Source organism: Canis lupus, chromosome 8 (assembly GCF_003254725.2).
Source record: "Canis lupus dingo isolate Sandy chromosome 8, ASM325472v2, whole genome shotgun sequence".
In the NCBI taxonomy this organism is placed as follows: Eukaryota; Metazoa; Chordata; class Mammalia; order Carnivora; family Canidae; genus Canis; species Canis lupus.
In genome coordinates, this window is record NC_064250.1 from 41,032,545 (window position 1) to 41,055,441 (window position 22,897).

Sequence of the window (22,897 nt, forward strand, 5' to 3'; positions counted from 1 at the left end):
ACAGTAGACTTTTTTCCTAAAGTTATTCTCATATATTAAGAATTTGTAAGTAGGTATATTCATGTGTGACCATAAAAAGCTGAATTAATATATTAGTAGTATATTAAGTTAGTATATTTAAAATTATGCCTTTGTTGACACAGATGTTGACATCCATTCTCTGTGTGACAGTTATTTTTTTGTAATTGTTTTAGTAACTCTTAGAATAAAACCTTTAATGAGGACAACATACATCATTTAAGTTAAACAGAAGTATCGACTTAGGATCTGTTGATTTAATGAGCATTGATTAATAGGCAGTTGATCTCAGAGCAATCTAAAAATACATAGCAACTTTATAGTTGCACAGTTTCATAATTGTTATATATAGCTGCTTATTCATCCTATGTGTAATATGAATATAAAACGAAATATATCTATATAACACATGGAATATGAATCATGATGCCCTTTCTGTTACTTAGACAGGTTTTATATCCCGTTAATGGTAGCCACTTGAAGCACAGCTACGGGGAAATGTGAATTGGTCATTAGTTACTGTATTATTTTTGCTGTCACATGTCCTATATTAGAACATTTAATTTTAGTAAGAGCAAAAATGAATTACAAAAGCATGTAGAAATTATACATTTAAAAGTCTGTGCTGATCTTTTAAGGAGCTTATATTGATCCTTATATGCTGTTCTTTTTTTTTTTTTTTTTTTTTTAGATTCATTTATTTCAGAGAGAGAGTACGGGGCGGGGGGGAGCAAAGTAAGAGGGAGAAAGAAACTCAAACTGACTTCATGCAGAGCGCAGAGCCCAATGTGGGACTTGATCTCATGACCCTCAGATCAGACATGAGCCAAAAGTGAGAATCAGATGCCCAGTTGACTGCTCTACCCAGGCTGCTCTTTTTTAAACCATTCTTACATTGCCTACACTTCTGAGGTCAAGGGTCACATTTGATCCCTTTACTCTATGGAATTGAGTAGTGACCTTTGAACATAAAAGAACTCTTTCTTGGCATACAATACTATAGTCAAGAAAAAGTAAACTTTTATCAATTCTTTTGTAAAAAAATCTTGTTCAGCAAACATAATACTCTATTTGCTAGGTCCCATATTAACCATCAGGGATACTATGGATAGAAAGAAAAATAAGGCATGGTCCTCACCTTAAGGATCCCACAGTTTAGCTGGAGAACTTATTCTTTGCAACTGTTAAGGTAACTCTTTATAGCTTTCTTGATCCAGCATAGTAGAATCACTTTTTGTCTTATTGAAAGATTTTTCTGGATTAATTCCTCTTTTACCTTCCAAATCCACACAATTGCTGAGGACTGGACTGTTGAGTAAATGGAAAATTAATCAGCAGGAGTTGATCCTAAATACTTTGGAATAAGTCCATCATCTTTATACTGAAGGCTTTGAAAATTAAAATAAATACACAGTATTTATTTTTTGTATTTACAAAAGTAACATATTCTTTTGTCTTTTCTTTCTGTTTATTGCTGATTTAACTGAGAATTTGTTTTCAAATTTAAAACAGAAATAGTAGTATATGTGAGTAATGCATAAGAAATTATGGAATATTTTCCTAAATGTTCATTTTTGGGAACATTTTCAAGGCCTTTTAAAAATTAATATTTTGAAACAGCCATGATTAGATTGATGTTTCATTTCTATACCATTTTTACCTTGTATGTACCTTAGGCTTTGTACATGCTTCTGTTATAGCAAATGCTATATTGTAATTATGTACTTATTTGTATTACCTAATTTATATAAAATCCTTAAGAACCAGGACTTTATCATATTCATTTTTACATCCTCAGACCCTAAAATAACTTCTGACACATAGTAAGTACTCAAAAAATGTTTAGTTATAATTACTGTTGATAAATCAGTTTTTCATCCTAATTCTATAGAAATTTTTTTTAATTTATTTTATGATAGTCACACAGAGAGAGAGAGAGGGAGAGGGAGAGAGAGAGAGAGAGGCAGAGACACAGGCAGAGGGAGAAGTAGGCTCCATGCACCGGGAGCCCGACGTGGGATTCGATCCCGGGTCTCCAGGATCACGCCCTGGGCCAAAGGCAGGCGCCAAACCGCTGCGCCACCCAGGGTTCCCTAGAATTTTTTTCTAAGTAGTATATGAAAGTTGTTGCCTCTCCTTCCTATTTTTATCTCTAGAGAGCAGCATTAAATAAAAATAATTTTTAAATTACTAATTCTGTTTAAAATGGTTTTCATCTATGTGATGGAATATCCTCCAGTTATTATGTGTAAGTCAGTTACAAGATAGTATCAAATAATAGTTAAGACCATCATCTCTGAAGCCAGACTGCTTGGATCGCATTCTAGCTCTACTACTCGCTAGCTACTTAACATTTTTTTGTTTTTGTTTTCTCCTCTGCATATAAGGATGTTAATAGTAACAACCTTTTTTTGGATTACATGAGTTCATATAAAATGCTTAGAAACAACAACTGATTCATAATAAGTCTTATTTAAGTGTTGGTCACTGTTGTGGTGTTGTTATTGGTTGACAGCAAGTCTGCTGACAATGCCTTCTAGTAACTTTCCTTCATCTGGAAATATCTTCATTCTACCTTCATTCCTGAAAGATAATTTCACTAGATATAGAATCCTGGATTGGCAGTTATTTTCTTTCAGCACTTGAAAAAATATCATTCAGCTGTCTTCTGGCTCTATGTTTCTTACCAAAACTTAAATGATACACAGAAAGCAATGCTAACAGGAAAAGTTATAGCTGTAAATGTTTACATTAAAAAAAAGAAAGATATCAAAAACAACTACATAGCATTATAATTTAAGGAACTAGAAAAAGAAAAAGAAATCCAAATCTAGCAGAAGGAAGAAAATAATAAAGATTAAAGCAGAGATAAATAAAATAGAAAATGGAATGATAATATAGAAAAATCAATTAAACCAAATATTGACTCCCTGTAAAGATCAACAAAAACTGAAAAATTTTTAGCTCTATTGACTAAGAAAAAAGAGACATGACTCACATTACTAAACTCAGAAACAAAAATGGGGACATTACTGCCAATTCTATAGAAATAAAAAGGACTATAAGAGAGTACTGTGAACAACTGTATGCCAATAAATTGGATAACCTAGATGAAATGGACAGATTCCTACAAACACAAAACCTATTCAGATTGAATCAGGAAAAAAAAAAAAAGAAAATCATATAGATCTGTAATTAGTAAGGAGATTGAATTAGTAATCAAAAACCTACCTTTAAATAAAATGGCTATACCAGATAGCTTCACTGCAGAATTCTACCATACATTTGAAGAAAAACAGACACCAGTCCTTCTCAAACTCTTCTGAAAAATGGAAGAAAGGGGAACACTTCCTAACTAATTCTCTGAGGAAAGCATTGTCTTGATACCAAAGCCCAACAAAGAACTACAAGAAAACTACAGATCGGTATCCCTTATGAACATTGATGTAAAAATTTTCAACAAAATGCTAGCAAAAACAAATTCAGCAGTATATTAAAAGGATTATACACCATGACCAAGTGGAATATATCCCTAGAATCCAAGGGTGGTTCAACATTTGAAAAGCAACCAATGTAATATATCACACACACATGTGTGATATACCACATCCAGAAAAAGCATGTGGCAAAATTCAGTATGTTTTCATATTAATGGCATTCAACAAACTGAGAGTGGAGGGAAATTACTTTAACATAATAAAGGCTTATATTTAAAAACATACAGCTAACATCATAATGGTGAGAGACAAAGCTTTTGCTCCAAAGCAAGATTAAGACCAGGATTCACACTTTTGCCACTTTCATTAAACATACTATTAGAAGTTATAGCCAAAACATTAAGCAGGAAAAAAGAAATAAAAGGTATCTAATATGGGAAGGGAGACGTAAATTTGTTTTCTCTCTGACATGATCTTATTTGTAGAAAACCCTAACAATTACACACACACACACACACACACATACACACACACTATTAGAACTAATATACACATTCACAGAGTTGAAGATACACAATCAACATCCAAAAATCAGTTGTGTTCCCATACATTAACAACAAAAAATACAAAAAGGAAATTTTGAAAACAGTTCCACTTAAAATCACATTAAAAATAATAAAATTCTTAGTAATTAAAATTTAAGGAGATGAGAAACTTGTAACTGAAAACTATAAAACTTTGCTGACAAAAATTAAAGAAGATTTAAATGACTGGAAATAAACTCCATATTTATGGTTTGGAAGACTTAATATTGTTAATATGTCAATACTACCCAAAGCAATTTGCAGACTTAATTCAATCCCTATCGAAAAACAGCAGTGTAACTTGCAGAAATAGAAAATCCATTCTAAAATTTATATGGAATCTCCAGGGGGCCCAAAGAAACAAAACAACCTTGAAAAAGAACAACAGAGTAGGAGGATTCCCACTCCCTGATGTCAAACTGACTGCAAAGTTACAATAATCTAAGAAGTTGTACTAGAATTAAATCAGATTTTTAGTCCAATGGAATAGAATAGAGAGGCCTGAAATAAACTTGTGTATTTAACTTCAAATGATTTTGAGAAGGGTACTAAGACAATTCAATGAAGAAAGTACTGTCTTCAACAAATGGCTCTGGGAGAACTGGATATCCACAGGCAAAAGAATGATGTTACCACATACTAAAATTAACTCAAAACATATCAAAGACCTAAATGCCAGAACTAAAATTATCAAACTCATGGAAGAAAACATCAGGAAAGGCTTCATGACGTTAAATTTAGAGTGGTTTTCTTAAATATGATACCAGAATTACAGGCAACAACAATAAAAAGGAGGCTTAATTGGGCTTTATCATCATTAAAACCTTTGTGCCTCAAAGGACACTATCAACAAAGCAAAATGGCAGAATGGGAGAAAACATTTGAGAATCACATATTTGGTAAGGATTGAATACCTAGAATAGAATATATAAAGAACTCCAACACAAAAACAACCCAATTTAAAAATGAATAGATATTTCTCCAGAGAATATACACAAATTGCCAATAAGCACATGAAAGGTAATCAATATCACTAATCTTTGGAGAAATGTTAAAACCACAGTGAGATACTACCTCCCACCTACTAGTATAGCTATTATAAACGAACAAACAAAAAAGGTAGGTAAGGATGTGGAAAAACTGGAACCTTTGTTGGGAGTATAAAATGGTGCTGCCATTGTTCAAAGCAGTGTGGCAGTTTCTCAAAAAAATTAAACATAGAATTACCATATGATGCAGCAGTTCCACTTTTGAGTATAAACCCAAAGTAACTGAAAGCAGAAACTTGAACAGAGACTTGTACACCTGTGTTCATAACAGCATTATTCACAATAGCCAAAAAGTGGAAGCAACTTAAAGTCCATTGACGGATGAATGGATAAACAAAATGTGTTATATACATACAGTGGAATATTGGCCTTAAAAATGAATGCACTGCTGATACATGACACAACATGGATTAATCTTGGAGACATGAAATAAGCCAGACACAAAAAGGACAAATTCTGATTGCACTTATATGAGGTATCTAGAATAGTCAAATAGAAAATATTGGACCAGAGGCTGGAAGGGTAGAATAGAAAATCATTGTTTAATGGGCCAGAGTATCAGTATAGGATGATGAAAAAGTTCTAGAGATGAACAGTGATGATGGTTGCACAATAATTTGAGTGTAAGTAATGCCAATGAACTATGCACTTAAAATTAATTTAAATGATAGATTTTATGGTGTGTGTATTTTACCACAATTTTTTAAAATCGTTTTAGGATAGGAAATAAAACATACATAGCATAAACATTTTCTTAGGACAGTTCTATAGTACTTCAGGCACATCCAGATTCAACCTCAGAGGAAGTGCACCACATTGCAAAAGATAAGTGAGACAGACTTGGTTGAATGACCACCTCCACTCAGGGAAGCTGGCACCTTTCCCCTCCTCCCACCCAGCATGTATAGTTAGCTATAAATTATAAGCTAAATTATCTAATATAAGAGTTTTATCATAGCTGATACCCATGCATCATGAGTCATATAATACACAATCTGAATAACACGTTTCAGGTTCCTTATAGTATCTTCTGATCCTTGCACAGAGCATAGCAATTCTATGGCAGTTTTAGTTCACTATATAGATCAGAGCATCTAGAGCACAGGACCAATTCAGTGTATTTTTTAAGAATAATCCTTCAGATATCTCCTTAGCTTTGGAAGGGAGTTGAATCCAGCTTTTCTCCCCTCTGTATCATAACCTCATGATGGTTCACATTGGGACTACCTGTGCAGTATGAAAAACATCAAACAAAGGAAAATCTAAAGTGGCTTTGGGTTGAAAATGTCCTAATCAGTTGACAGAAGTAAATCATTTCTCAAAGGCTTCTACTTCAACCTAGACCTCACAGATTTGTCACACAGATAAAATTCTAAGGAAGTTTAGAAGGTCATACATATACCAAAAAAGAGTGACAAAACATACAAAAATTGAGACATCATAAGAAACGAAACTACAGATGGACTATGAAAGACTTAAAATCCTAATGTTATCAGACAATAAAAAGAAATAAAACTAATGTTTTAGAGTTACTAAAAGGAAACTTAAAAATTCTATGTAAGGGGACGCCTGGGTGGCTCAGTGGTTGAGCATCTACCTTCGGCTCAGGGCCTGATCCTGGGGTCCTGGGATGGAGTCCCACATCGGGCTCCCTGCAGGGAACCTGCTTCTCCCTCTGCCTATGTCTCTGCCTCTCTCTCTGTGTCTCTCATGAATAAATAAATAAAATCTTTAAAAAAAAAATTCTATGTGAGTGGGGGGTGGGGGTGACTGGGTGACAGGCACTGAGGGGGGCACTTGATAGAATGAGCACTGGGTGTTATGCTATATGTTGGCAAATTGAACTCCAATTTAAAAAAATAAAAATAAAATAAATTCTATGTAAGAAACAAATAGTTTGAAAAATAACTTTACGTTTTGATATGTGAAATATGAAAAATTAAAACTTAATTTATTAAACTGCAGATTATATACAGTTGAAGAGAAAATTGGGAAAATAGATGAAACTATTTGAAAAAATTATCCAGAATGCTGTTCAGGTTGACAGACATAAAAATGAAGAAGTTAGAAAGTATTAAGGATAGAGTGAGAAAATAAATAAATGGATCAGGAGACAATAGAGAAGGAAAGAAAATGCTTGAAATACCAAAATAATCTAAAAATCTTGAAAGACAAATCTTCAGATTCAGGAATCCAAACAAATTCTTACCAGGATGAGTAAAAAGGAATACACTAGATATATCATACTAGAACTGTAAAATGCCACAAATTAAAATAGAGAGAGAGAGAGAGATCTTATAAATTGACAAAATATGAATTATATGGTGTATAAATTATACTTCAATAAAGTTATAGAAAACGCACAATCCCTTTATCTTGATTTTTTAATTTTGATTCTTTCCCAGTTTGATGGGCAATAAATGATACATTATTATTAAAATGTACTTTTTTTGCTTGATAACAGTATTATAACATATTAATAACACATTTTACATGTGTGTATTGATTATTTGTAGTTCCTCATTTGTAAGTTGAAGACCCACATTATTTATCAATTTTTATACTAGGATGCTTCCCTGTTGATTTTACAGTTTTTTTTTAGATCTTAAGATTATAATCCTCACTTGCAGTGTTTTTTCTAAATACTCATATGCACCCTTTTATTTTTAATATTTTGTCAAATGTAAACTTCAGTTTCAGAAGATAATTTTTAAAAAAAATTGCAGAAAACGCAGAATGTATAAAATTAAACAGCAATTTGACTGGTTGCTAACCTGTCAATAAATAACAGAATTGAAACAGAAGTTATGAGAATAATAGCTCCAATGTGCTGAAAGAAAAAAACTGTTAAACAAGAATTTTATATCCAGCAAAGTTGTCATTTATTCAAGAATGGGGGAGGGGGGCATATAGAATGTCATTTTCCTGCTATTATATATGGGAAGATTTTAATCACCCAAAGAACCTCACTTTAAGAAACTGAAGGATATCCTTCTGTCAGAAGAAAAATTACCTCAGGTGAAGAGTTCAAGATTCAGAAAGGGAAAGAGAACAAAAATAATGGTAAATATCTAAGTAAATATAAAATAAATGACCATATAAAACAAAAATAATGACTGATTTATAAAAGAAAAAAATGTGTTGGAACTCATTCTTGAAAACAACGGCATGTAATCTGGGATGATGATAAATATTCTTAAAGCCCTGTGTTTTCTAACCGATTAAAGATACTGATGAACTTTAATTTTTTTAAAGTTAAGTGTACAAAAACTGTTAGGGTAATCACTAAAAGAATGAGCAAAGGGATGAAATTTAATGAAGATAACATTCAAAATAGGGCAAAAAAGGAGGGAGAAAAATAAAAGGAAACAAAGCAGTGGAAAGCATATATGATGTTTTTAAATAAAGCAATTAAAATATAGGCAAACCCTCAAAACTTCTCCCCAGTTTATATTTTCTCAGTAGAACATGACTTGGTTTCCTACATTCAAATTTTATAAACATGCAGCATACTTCTTACTTTATAAACATGCATACCTTTGGCTAGTATCTACATATTAAAATTTTATATTTACATAAATGAAAAATTTAGTACATCTTTTAGAAGTTTGTTATTAAAACGTTTTGTTTAAGATAATTGAAAGTTGACATGAAAGTTTAAGAAATTTCTAAGTAAGTGCTTAGAAATCCCATGTACCCTTATCAATTTTCTTCGTGATAACAACTTATAAAACTAGCACAAAATTACCCTCACGACATTAACATTGATGCAGTCATGATACAGAACAATTCCATCACCACAAGGATTCCTCCTGTTGTCTTTTTATTGCCATGCCCACCTATTTCCCACCCAGCCTTCCTTTCTAAACCTTTGACAATCACTAATCTGTTCTCCATTTTGTATTTTGCCATTTTGAGAATTTTATGTAAGTAGAATCATTCAGTAAGTAACCTTTTTGGATTGGTTTTTTCCACTCAGCATAATTCCCTAGAGATTGTTACATGAATCAATACCTCATCCCTTTTCATTGCTGAATCTTATTCCTTGGAATACCATAGTTTGTTCCACCATTTTTCCATTGAAGGACATCTGGATCTTTTCCAGGTTTGGCTTTTATGAAAAAAGTTACTATGAGTGTTTTTAAACAAGTTTTGTTAATAAAAGTTTCTGTTTTTCTGCAATAAATACCCAGGGTACATTTGCTGAGTCATATGACAACTGTTTTTTTTTTAAAAAACTGTCAAATTATTATCCAGAATAACTGTATCATTTTACATTACTACCAACGATGTATGAAAGATTTGTTACATTTACATAGATTTATTTTAGGTGGTGTACATTTTACGAGTTTGGCAAATGTGTAATAACATATATCCATCTTTATGGTATCATACAGAATATTTCACTGTCCTAAAAATCTTTTGTGCTCTGCCTATTCATCCCTTCTTCCTTTTCAACACCTGGAAAACACTGAACTTTTTTTCCTGTCTCCATAATTCTCACCTTTCCAGTTTGTAATGTAGTTGGAACCATACAGTATGGAGCCTCTCAAGATTGACTTCTTTTGTTTAGCAATACACATTTAAGTTCTTTCATAGCTTTTCATAACTTGATAACTCATTTCTTTTTAGCACTGAATAGTATTCCATTGTCCAGATGTACCACCTTTTATCCACAGTCATCTTGGTTGCTTCCAAATTTTGGCAGTTATGAATGTACAGATTTTGTGTGAATGTAAGTTTTCAACTACTTTGGGTAAATATCAAGGAGCACTATTGCTGGATTGTATGGTGAGAGTAGGTTTAGTCGTCTGAGAAACTGTGATACTGTCTTCCAAAATGGCTGTACCATCTTGCAAAGAATGAGATTTCCTGTTGCTTTGTGTCCTTACCAGCATTTGATGTTGTTAGAGTTCAGAGTTTTGGCCATTCTAATAGATGTGTAGTATTAATTATTGCTTTAATTTGCATTTCTCTGATGATATATGATGTTGAACATCTTCTCATATGCATATATGCCATCTGTTATCTTCTATGAGGAGTTATCTGTTAAATTCTTTGACCCATTTTATAATTGGGTTGTTTGTTTTCTTATTGTTGAGTTTTAAGGATTCTTTGTATGTTTGGTTAATATTTCTTCATCAGATATACCTTTGCGAATATATTTTTTCCATTCTGTGGCTTGTCTTTTTATTCTGTGAACAGTTTTTCACAGTGCAGAATTTTTAATTTTAGTTAAGTCCAGTTTCATGGATTGTGCCTTGTTTTTTGTATCTAAAAAGTAATCACACCCAATTCACCTAGGTTTTCTCCTATGTTATCTTCTAGGAGTTTCATAGTTTTGTATTTTCCATTTTGTTCTATGACCCATTTTGAGTTAATTTTTGAGAAGGATGTAAAGTCTGTATCTAGATTCATTTTTTTGCAGATGAAAAAATTTAGATGTCCAGTTGTGCCAGTACCATTTGTTGGAAAGATTATGCTCCGTTGTATTGCTTCTGCTCCTTTGTCAAAGACTAATTTACTAAATTTATGTGTGTCTACATTTCTAGGCTCTCTATTTTGTTCTATTCATTTAATTGCTGTTCTTTCATCAATACCACACTATCTTAATTACTATAACTTTATAGGAAGAATCACAGTCTGTTACTATAAATCCTCTAACTACATTCTGCTTCAGTGTTGTGTTGACTATTTTGAATCCTTTGCCTCTCCATAGAAATTTTATAATCAACCTGTAGATATCCATTAAATAACTTGCTGGAATTTTGATTCAGATTACCATTGAATCTATAGATCAACCTGGGAAGAACCAACATTCTGATAATATTCAGTGTTCTTATCTTGAACATGGAATAGGAACTTAGTTCTTTGTTGATTTCACTGAGAGTTTGATAGCTTTCCTCATAGATATTATATATATATTTTTAGATTTATGTCTTTCACTTGGGAGTGCTAATGTAGCTGATATCTTGTTTTATTTTCATGTTTCCATTGTTTATTGCTGGTATATAGGAAAATGATAGGCTTTTGTATATTAACTTTGTATTTTGCCACCTTGCTATAATCACTTATTAGTTCAAGAAGGTTTTTTTATTGGCTCTTTTGGATTTTTTACATAAATGGCCATGTCATATATAAGCAAAGCCGTTTTTGTTTCTTCCTTCCCAGTTTGTATACTTTTCTTATCTTATTGCAGTAGCTAAAATTTCCAGTAGAGTGTCGAAAAGGGGTGGTGAGAGGGAATATTATACTTGATCTTACAAAGAAAGCTTTGAATTTCTCACCATTAATATATTAGCTATAGGTTTTTATAGATATTTTTTATCAAATTGAGGACATTTCACTCCTGTCCACACTCTATTTCTAGTTTACTGAATTTTGATCACAAACGGGTGTAGGATTTTGTCAGATGTCTCTTCTGCACCTATTGGTATGATCATGTGACTTCTTTTTTAGCCTGTTAATGTGATGAATTACATTAATTGATTTTGAAATGTTGAACCTGCCTTGCATGCTGATGATTAATCCTACTTAGTTGTGGTGTATTGTAGTCAATTTGCTAATATTTTGTTGAGGATATTGGTATGTAGTTTTTCTTTCTAACGATGTCTTTGCTTGGTTCAGTATTAGGGTAATACCAATCTCGTAGAATGAGTTTGAAAGTATTCCCTCTACATCTTCTTTAAGAGATTTTGGAGAATTGGGGTAATTTCTTCCTTAAATGTTTGGTAGAATTCACTATTGAATACATTCAAGCCTGGTACTTCTGTTTGGAAGATTATTAATTATTGATTCAGTTTCTTTAATAGAAGTTAATAGGACTATCTAGATTGTCTTTTCTTATGTGAGTTTTGGCAGATTGCATCTTTGAAAGAATGATCCCTTTTATCTAAGTTATCAAATGTATGGGTATGGAGCTGTTCAAAGTATTCTTGTCTTTTTAATGTGCATAGGAAATGTAGTGATGTCTTCTTTTATTTCTAATATTAGTAATTTGTGTATTCTCTTTTTAATTAGCCTGGCTAGGGGCTTTATTTATCACTTCAAAGACCTAGTTTTGGTTTTGTAGGTTTTTCTCTATTGATTGCCAATTTTCTGTTTCATTGATTTCTAATTTTATTCCTATTCTTACTTTGAATTAATTTTATTTTATTTTTCTAATTTCTTCAGGTGGAAATTCAGTTGATTGATTTAATATCTTTATTTTTAATAATATTTGTTTTCAGTTCTATAAATTTCCCTCTAAGCACTGCTTTCTCTGCATTTCAAAGTTTGAAGTTTCTCTCTCCCTCTACCTCTTCCTTTCCTCCTTCATCTCTTTCTCCCTATGATTTTTCTTAATTTTCATTTCTGTGTCTTATTTATTTTATAACTAGAAATTTGTACTTCTTAAACTCCTTCACATATTTTGCCAATTCCCCCAGCCCCTTTCATTTTTATTTAGTTCAAAATATTTCAAAATTTCTCTTGATATTTCTTCTTTGACCCAAGTATTGTTTAAAAGTGTGCTGTTTATTCTCTAAGTATATGGAGATTTTCTGATCATTTCTCTGTTACTGATTTTTAGTTTCATTCCATTGTGGTCTGAAAGAAAATATGTAGAATTTCTTTTAAATTTAAATTTAAATTTCTTTTAAATTTTCTATTCTTTTAAATTTGTTGAGGTGTGCATTACAGCCCAGAAAGTGGTCTGCCTTGGTAAATGTTTCACATGAGCTTGAGAAGAATGTATACTCTTTGGATAAAGTAGTCTATAGATGTCAGTTATACCCGGTTGTTTGATGGAGTTGTTGAGTCAAGTTTGTCCTTATTCATTTTCTACTCAGATACTCATGTATCTGTCCATTTCTGACAGAGAGGTGTTACAGTCTATAAGTATGATAGTGGACTTATTTCTCTTTGCAGTTTTTTATTTTACCTCACAAAGTTGGAGACTGTATTGTTAGGTGCATGCAAGTTGAGATCATTCTGTATTCTTTGAGAATCATTCTGTATTCTTTATCATTATGAATGTCCTTCTTTAGCATGGATATCTGTCCTGGCTTTGAAGTCTGCTCTGTCTGAAACTAATATAGTTACTCCTTCTTTTTTTGATCAATGTTAGCATATGTTTTTCTATATCCACTTACATTTAATTTATATGTATCTTTATGTTTAGAGTGATCTCTTCTAAACAACATATAGTTGGGAGTCTAACAATCTCTTTTATTTATTATTTTATTTAATCTCTGTCTTTTAATTGGTGCATTTAGACTGTTGACATCTGTAATGATTACTAATGTAGTTGGATTAGTGCCTACCATATTTAATACTGTTCCCTATGTGTTGCTATTCTCTTTTTCTATTTTTATTTTTCTCTTTTTCTTCTGCCTTTAGTTTGTTTAAACTGAGCCTTATTATGATTCAATTTTTTTCTCCTTTCTTAACATATTGATTATAATTCTTGTTTTACTTTTTTTGTGGTTGCCCTAGAGTTGACAATATACATTTACAATGAATCCAAGTCCACTTTCAAATGACACCATACTATTTCACAAATAGCATGATACCTTATAATAAAGTTATCATAGTTCCTTCTTCCCATCCTTTGTATTATTGCTGTCACTCATTTCACTTATATATATGAGCATATATATATATACATAAAATATATACTTAAGTATACATAACTGAATATATTATTGGCATTGTAATTTTGAATAAACTATTCTGTTAATTAAGATTAAGAAAAATAAGGTTTTTTTTAATTTTTATTTATTTATGATAGTCACACAGAGAGAGAGAGAGGCAGAGACATAGGCAGAGGAAGAAGCAGGCTCCATGCACCGGGAGCCCGACGTGGGATTCGATCCCGGGTCTCCAGGATCGCGCCCTGGGCCAAAGGCAGGCGCTAAACCACTGCGCTACCCAGGGATCCCCAGAAAAATAAGTTTTTATTTTACTTTCATTTATTCCTCTTTTATGCTCTATTTAAAGACCTATTTCATTATTTCCCTTTTCTAAAAGAACTTATTTTGGGACGCCTGGGTGGGCTCAGCGGTTGAGCATCTACTTTGGCTCAGGGCATGATCCCGGGGTTCTGGGATCGAGTCCCACATTGGCCTCTCTGCATGAAGCCTGCTTCTCCTTCTGCCTAGTCTCTGCCTCTCTCTGTGTGTCTCTCATGAATAAATAAATAAACCCTTAAAAAAAAAAACTTCTTTTAGCATTTCTTGCAAGGCAGATCTACTGGCAACAAATACCCTCAATTTTTATTTGAGAAGCTTTTATTGCTCCTGCACTTTTAAAGGGATAACTTCACAGTATACAGAATTCTAAATTGATTGTTCTCTTGCAACACTTTAAATATTTCCCAGTACTTTCTTCCTGCTTGCATGGCTTCTGAGGAAAAGTTAGGTGTAATTCTTATCTTTGTTCCTCTTTAGGGAAGGATTTTATTTTTCTTTTTCTCTGACTTCTTTCAGGATTTTTTTTCTTTGATTTTCTGCAGTTTGAAATTATATGTGTAGGTATAGTTTGGGGTTTGTTTTTTGTTTTTCTGTTTATCCTGTTTGAAGTTATCTGAGCTTCCTGAATTTGTGATTTGGCCTCTGGCATTAATTTGGGGGAATTCTCAAGCATTATTATTTCAAGTGCCTCTTCTGTTCTTTTCTCTCTTCTTCTAATATTCCCAGTACACATATGTTATACCTTCTGTAGTTGTCCCACAGTCCCTGGGTATTTTATTATTTTGTTTTCAGTCTTTATTCTTTTTGCTTTGCAGTTTTCGGGGTTCTATTGATATATCCTCTAGTTCAGAAATTCTTTCTCAGCTGTATCTAGTCTACTAATGAGCCCATCAAAGGCATTCTTCATTACTGTTCAATTCTTTTTATGCGTAGCATTTCTTTTTTTTTTAAGATTTATTTATTTATTTATTCATGTGATACACACAGAGAGAGGGAGGCAGCAATAGGCAGAGGGAGAAGCAGGCTCCATGCAGGGAGCCCGATGTGGGACTTGATGCTGGACCTCGGGATTATGCCCTGAGCTGAAGGCAGATACTCAACCACTGAGCCACCCAGGCCTCCCTCTTTAGTTCTTTCATTTAATTATACTTTCTGATTACAGTACCCATCTGTTCATCTTTATCCATTATAGTCCTTAGCATATTAATTAATCTTCATTTTAAAGTCCTGGTCTGATAATTCCATAATCCCCACCATGTCTGGTTCTGATGTTTACTCTGTCTTTTTAAATTGTATTTTTTGCCTTTTAGAATGCCTTGTAATTTGTTTTCTTGATAGCCGTACTTTGTGTACTAGATAAAAGAAACTGGATTTCTTTTGGGGTCATTTTTTTAAGTTTTTATTTAAATTCCAATTCATTAATATATAGTGTATTATTTGTTTCAGGTAAACAATTTAGTGATTCAGCAGTTGGATATAACACCTGGTACTCATTACAAGTGCCCTCCTTAATCCCCATCACCTATTTAACCCATCCCACCACCCATCTCCCCTCTGGTAGCCATCAATTTGTTCTCCAAAGTTAAGAATCTGTTTCTTGGTTTGCGTCTCTCTTTTTCCCCGCTATGCTCATTTGTTTCCTAAATTCCACATATGAGTGATATCCTATGGTATTTATCTTCCTCTAACTTATTTCACTTTTTCATTTAGCATAATACTGTCTAGTTTTATCCACATCATTGCAAATGCCAAGATTTCATTCTCTTTTGGAAGAATCCATCTTAATCCATTTATCAGCCAATGGACATTTGGGCTGTTTCCATAATTTGGCTATTGTAGATAATGATGCTATAAACATCAGGGTGTATGTATCCCTTTAAATTAGTATTTCTGTATTCTTTGGGTAAATTCCTAGTAGTGCAATTGCTGAATCATAAGGTAGTTCTGTTTATCTTTTTGAGGAACCTCCATCATGTTTTCCAGAGTCGCTGCACCAGTTTGCATTCCCATCAGCAGTGCAAGAGGTTCCTTTTTCTCCACAGAAAGGAACTATTTTAAATAGTCCTTTAGTAATATGCTGATGAGATTTGGGGAGGAGAAGTGTTCTGTAGTCCTACAATTAGGTCTCAGTCCTTTAGTAAGCCTATACCTGTAGACTTTGCACCTTACAAGTGTTTCTCATTTTTTTCTCACCATCACTCCCAACTTTAAGAGGGACAGCATGGCTAGAGTGAGCAGGGATGGGGTATATTGCTTCTTCCAAGTCAATTAGGCTCTGATAATATCCCAGCAGAATATGCTCTGGCTAACTAGTTACCCCTGAAGTCAGGCTTTGTTAAGAACACAATGCTAACAATATTTCAGAATAGTTCCTTTCCTCTCCCCTTGCTGGAAGCACAAGGATATTTCTTCATTTTCTTCTGTAGGAACCTCTTTATGCTCTTTGAAGTAAATCTCACAATATTTTAGAGGCTACCCTATGACTGGGTTGTCCTGGAATTTTTAACTTCCACTTGTCCATACCAAGCATCCAGCAATCCATCAATTACAATTCAGATATTTCCACCTCAGCATTGTTTCCTGTAGCTGTTTTCCTTGTGAGTCTCTGTTCTAGTAAGCCAGAACTTTCTGTTTTGCCTATTGGTCTCTCTAGTCGTGTAGACAGTAGTTTGCCCTGAATCTCCCATTTTTAAAGATCCAAAAAGAGAAAAAAAAATCCAAAAAAGTTGATATTTCAGTCCTTTCAGCCTTTTATTTGTCATTAGGATGAAGTGGCAACTTCCAGGCTTCTAACATGCAATACTGGACTTAGAAGTCTGCAAATGTTATTTTATTTTTAATTTTTTTATTGAAATATATTCAACATACAGTAGTATATCACTTTCAGGTTTGACAACTTTATAAATTATGCTGTGCTGACCAGAAATGTCATTATCATCTGTTACCATTCAACATTATGTATTCTCCATGCTGTACCTTTCATCCCTGGGACTTCCTCATTCCATAGTTTGAAACATACACCTCCCAAATCCCCTTCATCCAATTCACCCATCACCCTACTCCCCTCCCATCTGGCAAGAACTAGTGTGTTCTTTGTAGTAATACAATTTATATATTGATCTTATTACTGCAACCTTGCTTAAATACAATTAGTTTGGGTAGGGTACAATTAGTTTTGGGAGGGTATTTTCTGTTGCTCTGCTTTTTTAAGATTCTTTCTTATTTTCAGTACAATCATGTTATTTACAAATAGGGGCAGTTTTATTTCTTCCTTCCTGATCTGCATGATTTTTTTTTTCTTGCCAGTTGTACTAACTAGAACTTCCACCATTATGTTCAGTAGCCATGATGAGAATGGACATCCTTGCCTTTTTTTTTATCTTATGGGAAAAGTGTTCAGTCTTTCATCAATTTGCATAATGTCATTTGTAGACTTTTTTTTAAGATTTTATTTATTTATTCATGAGAGACACAGAAAGCTGCAGAGACACAGGCAGAGGGAGAAGCAGGCTCCCTGCAGGGAGTCCGAGGTGGGACTACCTGGGGTCTCCAGGGTCACGCCCTGGGCTGGAGGCAGGTGCTCAACCGATGAGCCACCCGGGCTGCCCCATTTGTAGACTTTTTGTAAAAGCTTTTAAGTTTGGGAAAGTGTCTGCTTGTTTCTATTCCAAGTTTTTCTGAATGAATGATAATGATCATTGGATACTGTATTGGATACAGTATCCAAAGAATGGATACTGATATGCATTTTGTATAAATTAAGAGAATTATGTGAACTATTTTTTTCTAGCCTGTCAGTGAGATAGATTGTTAATTGACTTTTTTACATATAGAACCAGTCTTGCATTCTTAGAATAAATTCCATTTAGTTGTATCATTCTTTTTTTTCATTCTTTTTTATATATTGTTCAAATCTGTTTGCTAATATTTTGGTAAAAATGTTTACATCTGGGATGCCTGGGTGGCTCAGTGGCTGAGCGTCTGCCTTCAGCTCAAGGTGTGATCCCGGGATCTGGGATCGGGTCCCATATCAGGCTTTTGTTTCATTGGCTTTATTTTCCATTCACAAATTTCATTGGTCTTTGCCTTTATGATTTCATTCTTTGTCTTATTTGGGGTTTATTTTGCTCTATACTGTCCTTAAGCTGGGAGCTTATATTGTTGATTTGAGATTTTACGACTTTTTTAATGTATTATTAGAAGCACTGTCTTAGGTGCATCCCACAAATCTGATATGTTTCTTTTCGTTTGCAATGACTGCATTTTTTTTTTCACTTATTTTGAGACCTCTTCGTTTCATTGGTTATCTAGAAATTTATAAACTTGGTTTAGGTCCACAGTGTATGGGAATTTTCTTCTTAACGTTCTGTTATTGTTTTTTAATTTGATTCTGTTGTGGTCAGAAAATACACTGTGTGATTTCAATTATTTTAAAATTTTGAGGTTTATTTTTATGGTCTCAGATATGATCTCTCTTGGTGAATGTTCCATGAGCAATGGAGAAGAGTGTAGATTGTTCAGTCAGGTAGAATGTTCTATGTAAATTAGATCCTGATAACTGATGGTGTCTTTGATTTTTTTCTATATCCTTATCAATTTTTTTCATCTAGTTCTTCTATCACATCTAAAAAAGAACTTGTATCCAAAATAAGCAAAGAACTCCTAGATATTTACCCAGTTGAATCAAAACCGTATGCTCATGTAAAAATCCACATGTGAATGTTTATAAGATAATTACCAAAAGCTAGATTCAACCAAGATGTACTTCAGTAGGTAAATGGATAAGTAAAAAGTGGTACATGCATACAGTGGAATATTATTCAGTGATAAAAGGAAATGAGTTATCAAGCCACAAAAAGACATGGAGGATCCTTAAATGTATATTGCTAAGTAAAATAAGCCAATTTGAAAACCATGCATACCATATGATTCCCATTTTGTGACATTTTGGAAAAAGTAAAACAGTGTAGACAGTAAAATGATCAGTGACTGCCACGGATTTGTGGGAAGAAGGACATGGATGAATGGATGAATCGGAGCAGATTTTTAGGGCAGTAACACTATGTGATAGTATGGGGGGAAATATGGAAACATGACATTATGCATTTGTCAAAACTCACAGAACCTTTATATCACAAAGAATGCTTAACATATGCCAAAATATTTTTAAAACCGCATTTAAGCAGTTGGTAGATCCCAAAAAATAATACACACTCTGAAAAGAAAATCTAAGTATATCACAAATACAGGAAACAATTTCACGGAAAGAGCTCGACGCAAAAGATACTGACCTAAAAACAATAGTTTCCCTTTATCCACAAGGGATACATTCATTCCATGACCCCCCCAGTGGATGCCTAAAACCACAGAAAGTGCCAGACCCTATATATGCTGGGGGCGGGGGGGGTTCTTATATATACAAACTATGATAAAATTCAGTGTATAAATTAGGCACAGTAAGAGTTAAACAATGATAACTAATAATAAGTTAGAACCATTATAATAATACACTGTAGTAAAAGTTATGTAAATATGGTCTCACCCCCAGGTCTCTCTTTTTTTTTTTTTAAAGTATCTTATTATACTCTATTCACCCCTCTTATGATAATGATGATGTGAGATAATATGCCTATGTAATGTGATGAAGTGAGGTGAATTACATAGGCATTGTGACAGAGTGTTAGGCTCTTATTGACCTTCCAATGATATGTTACAAAGAGGATCATCTCCTTCCAGACTGCAGTTGATCATGGGTAACAAACTGTAGAAAGTGAAACCATGGATAAGGGGCAGAAGACTACTGTAACTTTGGATATAGGTGGTGTTTGTAAGACTAAAGAAAAAGGAACTACATATAAGCACTTTATTCTGGGTGTTCTATCCGTTGGGAGTATGGGTTAACAATCCTGATATTACTCTATATGTTTGCTATGTTTGTTTAAGCAATGAAGTAAATAGATGATGTATAGCGGGAACCACATTTCTCATTAGTAGAGAAAGCACATATTTGCAGTAGGAGGAGCCTAGAATGATCTATGTGTTGAGAGTTGGAGACCTCATTAGGGATTCATGTTTAGTTTAATATTATATTTAATTTTAATTATGTTTAGGTTAACATTAGGTTAATGTTAATTAATATTAACCATATAAATGGTTATAGATAGAAATATATACACACACACACACACACACACACACACAGTTTAGCAGGCACACATATTCCTTTCCTCTCTTGCTGGAAAGGGTCTGAAGGAAATAGTACCTCAGTAACAACAAGCTTACCTAATGCCCTTATCTTGGTTTTTAATTATATTGACCAATAAAGGGAATTTTTCCTTAGACAAATAGCTAATTCCAGTACTGGAGCAAGAAATATACAAGATAAGCCTGGAGTTTCTTCAAGTGTTCAAAAGTAAGGAAGTCCTCAAAAAAGAAAACAGAAAACCACACTGATGAATGTATATCAAAGACACATAGGAACCAACTGACAAAGCTCCCAATGGCAAAAGTTGAAACAGTTCGAACAACAAAATGTCATGGTACTTTATTATAACCTAAGGTATAAATATCCATCAATATATCCATGAATATTTATATATACATATAAATATATATAAATACAAATAAAAATAAATGGTTAAATAAGTTAATATTAAGAGAAAAGAGGGCAGCCCCAGTGGCGCAGCAGTTTGGCGCTGCCTGCAGCCCGGGGCCTGATCCTGGAGACCCTGGATCAAGTCCCACATCGGGCTCTCTGCACGGAGCCTGCTTCTCCTTCTGCCTGTGTCTCTGCCTCTCTCTCTCTCTGCATCTCTATGAATAAATAAATAAAAATAAAAATAAATCTTAAAAAAAATATTAAGAGAAAAGAGACAAATCTTTCATGTAGAAAACTTCCAAATTATTTATGTAGATACTTTACCCTGAAGGTGGGGGCATATTAACTTCCCACTCCTTGGTGTGGGCTGCACACAATGATCTCCTTCCTAAGAGTACAGTATAGAAAGGGAATGAATTAATGTGGAGAAATCTGACAAACACCTCTGGTAATCAAAGTCAGTAACATTCATGTATCATGATCTGATTTTTGTATCTTTGATTATGATGTGATGAAAGAGCACTTTAATTCTATGGTCTTCCTCCTATAATCCCACAACTCTAGTTTTATGAGAAAAATATTAGAGAAACTTGAATAATGGGCACCCTACAAAATAACCTGACCAGTACTCCTCAAAACTCAAGGCCATTAAGTCCAAGGAAAGTCTGGGAAACTGTCAAAGCCATGAGGAGCATAACAAGACTTGAAAATTAATCTCCCCGCGCAAAATGCCTGGTGAAGCCACAGAAACTGTCCCGGCTGCAGAGCAGGAGTTGCCACAGCCCCAGACTGAGACAAGGTCTGGAACAGAATCTGACAGTGATGAATCAGTACTAGAACTCGAGGAACAGGATTCCACACAAGCAACCACACAACAAGCCCAGCTGGCAACAGCAGCTAAAATCGATGAAAAAACAGTCAGTAAAGCAAAGCCAAACAGAGCCAGAGTGAAAAGGCACGAAAGGCTATATGTCCAGACTGGGTCTTCAACAGGTTACAGGGCTTACAAGAGTCACTGTCCAGAAATCTAATAATATCCTGTTTATCATCACAAAACCAGATGTCTACAAGAGTCCAGCTTCAGATACCTACATAGTTTTGGGGGAAGCCAAGATCGAGGACTTATCTCAGCAAGCACAACTAGCAGCTGCTGAGAAATTCAAAGTTCAAGGTGAAGCTGTCTCAAACATCTAAGAAAACACACAGACTCCAACTATACAAGAGGAGAGTGAAGAGGAAGAGGTTGATGAGATGGGTGTAGACATTAAGGACACAGAATTGGTCATGTCACAAGCAAATGTGTCAAGAGCAAAGGCAGTCTGAGCCCTGAAGAACAACAGTAATGATATTGTAAATACCATTATGGAACTAACAATGTAACCGTAATAAAACGAGGACTTTTTTTGGTGTTTCAAAAGAATAACTGGAGCTTGGTTTTTGAAATTTGTACTGTTTCTTTTTTCTTTTTTTTTTTTTTTTTTTTATTTATGATAGTCACACAGAGAGAGAGAGAGAGGCAGAGACACAGGCAGAGGGAGAAGCAGGCTCCATGCACCGGGAGCCCGTCGTGGGATTCGATCCCGGGTCTCCAGGATCGCGCCCCGGGCCAAAGGCAGGCGCTAAACCACTGCGCCACCCAGGGATCCCTGTACTGTTTCTATCATTAATAAAGTTTTGGCTTGTTGGATAAAAAAAAAGAAAATTAAGTATTATAATATGGCAATCTAGATGAGATCCTTCAACAGAGAAAAGACATTAGGAAATTTAAATAATCTATGGACTTTAGCTAATGATAATGTGCCAATATTGGTTCATTAATTCTAACAAAATATACCATACTGATTTAAGATGTTAAATATAGGGTAAACTGGGTGCAGGATATATGTGTTCTCTATATTCTTTTTTTTTAAGATTTTATTTATTCATGATAGACACAGAGAGAGAGAGAGAGGCAGAGACACAGGCAGAGGGAGAAGCAGGCTCCATGCAGGGAGCCCAACACGGGACTCAATCCCGGGACTCCAGGATCACACCCTGGGCCAAAAGGAGACGCTAAACTGCTGAGCCACCCAGGGATCCCCTGTACTCTATATTTTTAATATTCTCAATTTTTCAGTAAGTCTAAAGTTGTTCAAAAAATTTCTATTTTTAAAAAAACAGTTAAACTCATTTTAGAACCATATTCTTTTCAAGGAACAAATAATTCCAATCTTACATAAACTCTTCCTGAGAATAGTGGAAATGTAAACATTTCCTAATT

The 22,897-nt window shown here is 33.9% G+C and overlaps 1 protein-coding gene, 1 long non-coding RNA gene and 1 pseudogene across 17 annotated transcripts in view; 2 read left to right on the forward strand and 1 right to left on the reverse strand.

Annotated features, from left to right (window-relative positions):
- The window catches only part of GPHN (gephyrin), a 634,768-nt gene that overhangs the window by 357,677 nt on the left and 254,194 nt on the right, over positions 1-22,897 (forward strand). The gene's annotated exons all lie outside the window — the stretch shown is intronic.
- Positions 1-22,897, reverse strand: part of LOC125755586 (uncharacterized) — a 42,345-nt gene that overhangs the window by 15,820 nt on the left and 3,628 nt on the right. The window contains exon 2 of the long non-coding RNA XR_007412384.1: positions 1,157-1,326. This is a non-coding gene — a long non-coding RNA (uncharacterized LOC125755586). The remainder of the gene's footprint in view (positions 1-1,156; positions 1,327-22,897) is intronic.
- On the forward strand, positions 19,668-22,060 carry LOC112658062 (nascent polypeptide-associated complex subunit alpha-like; annotated as a pseudogene).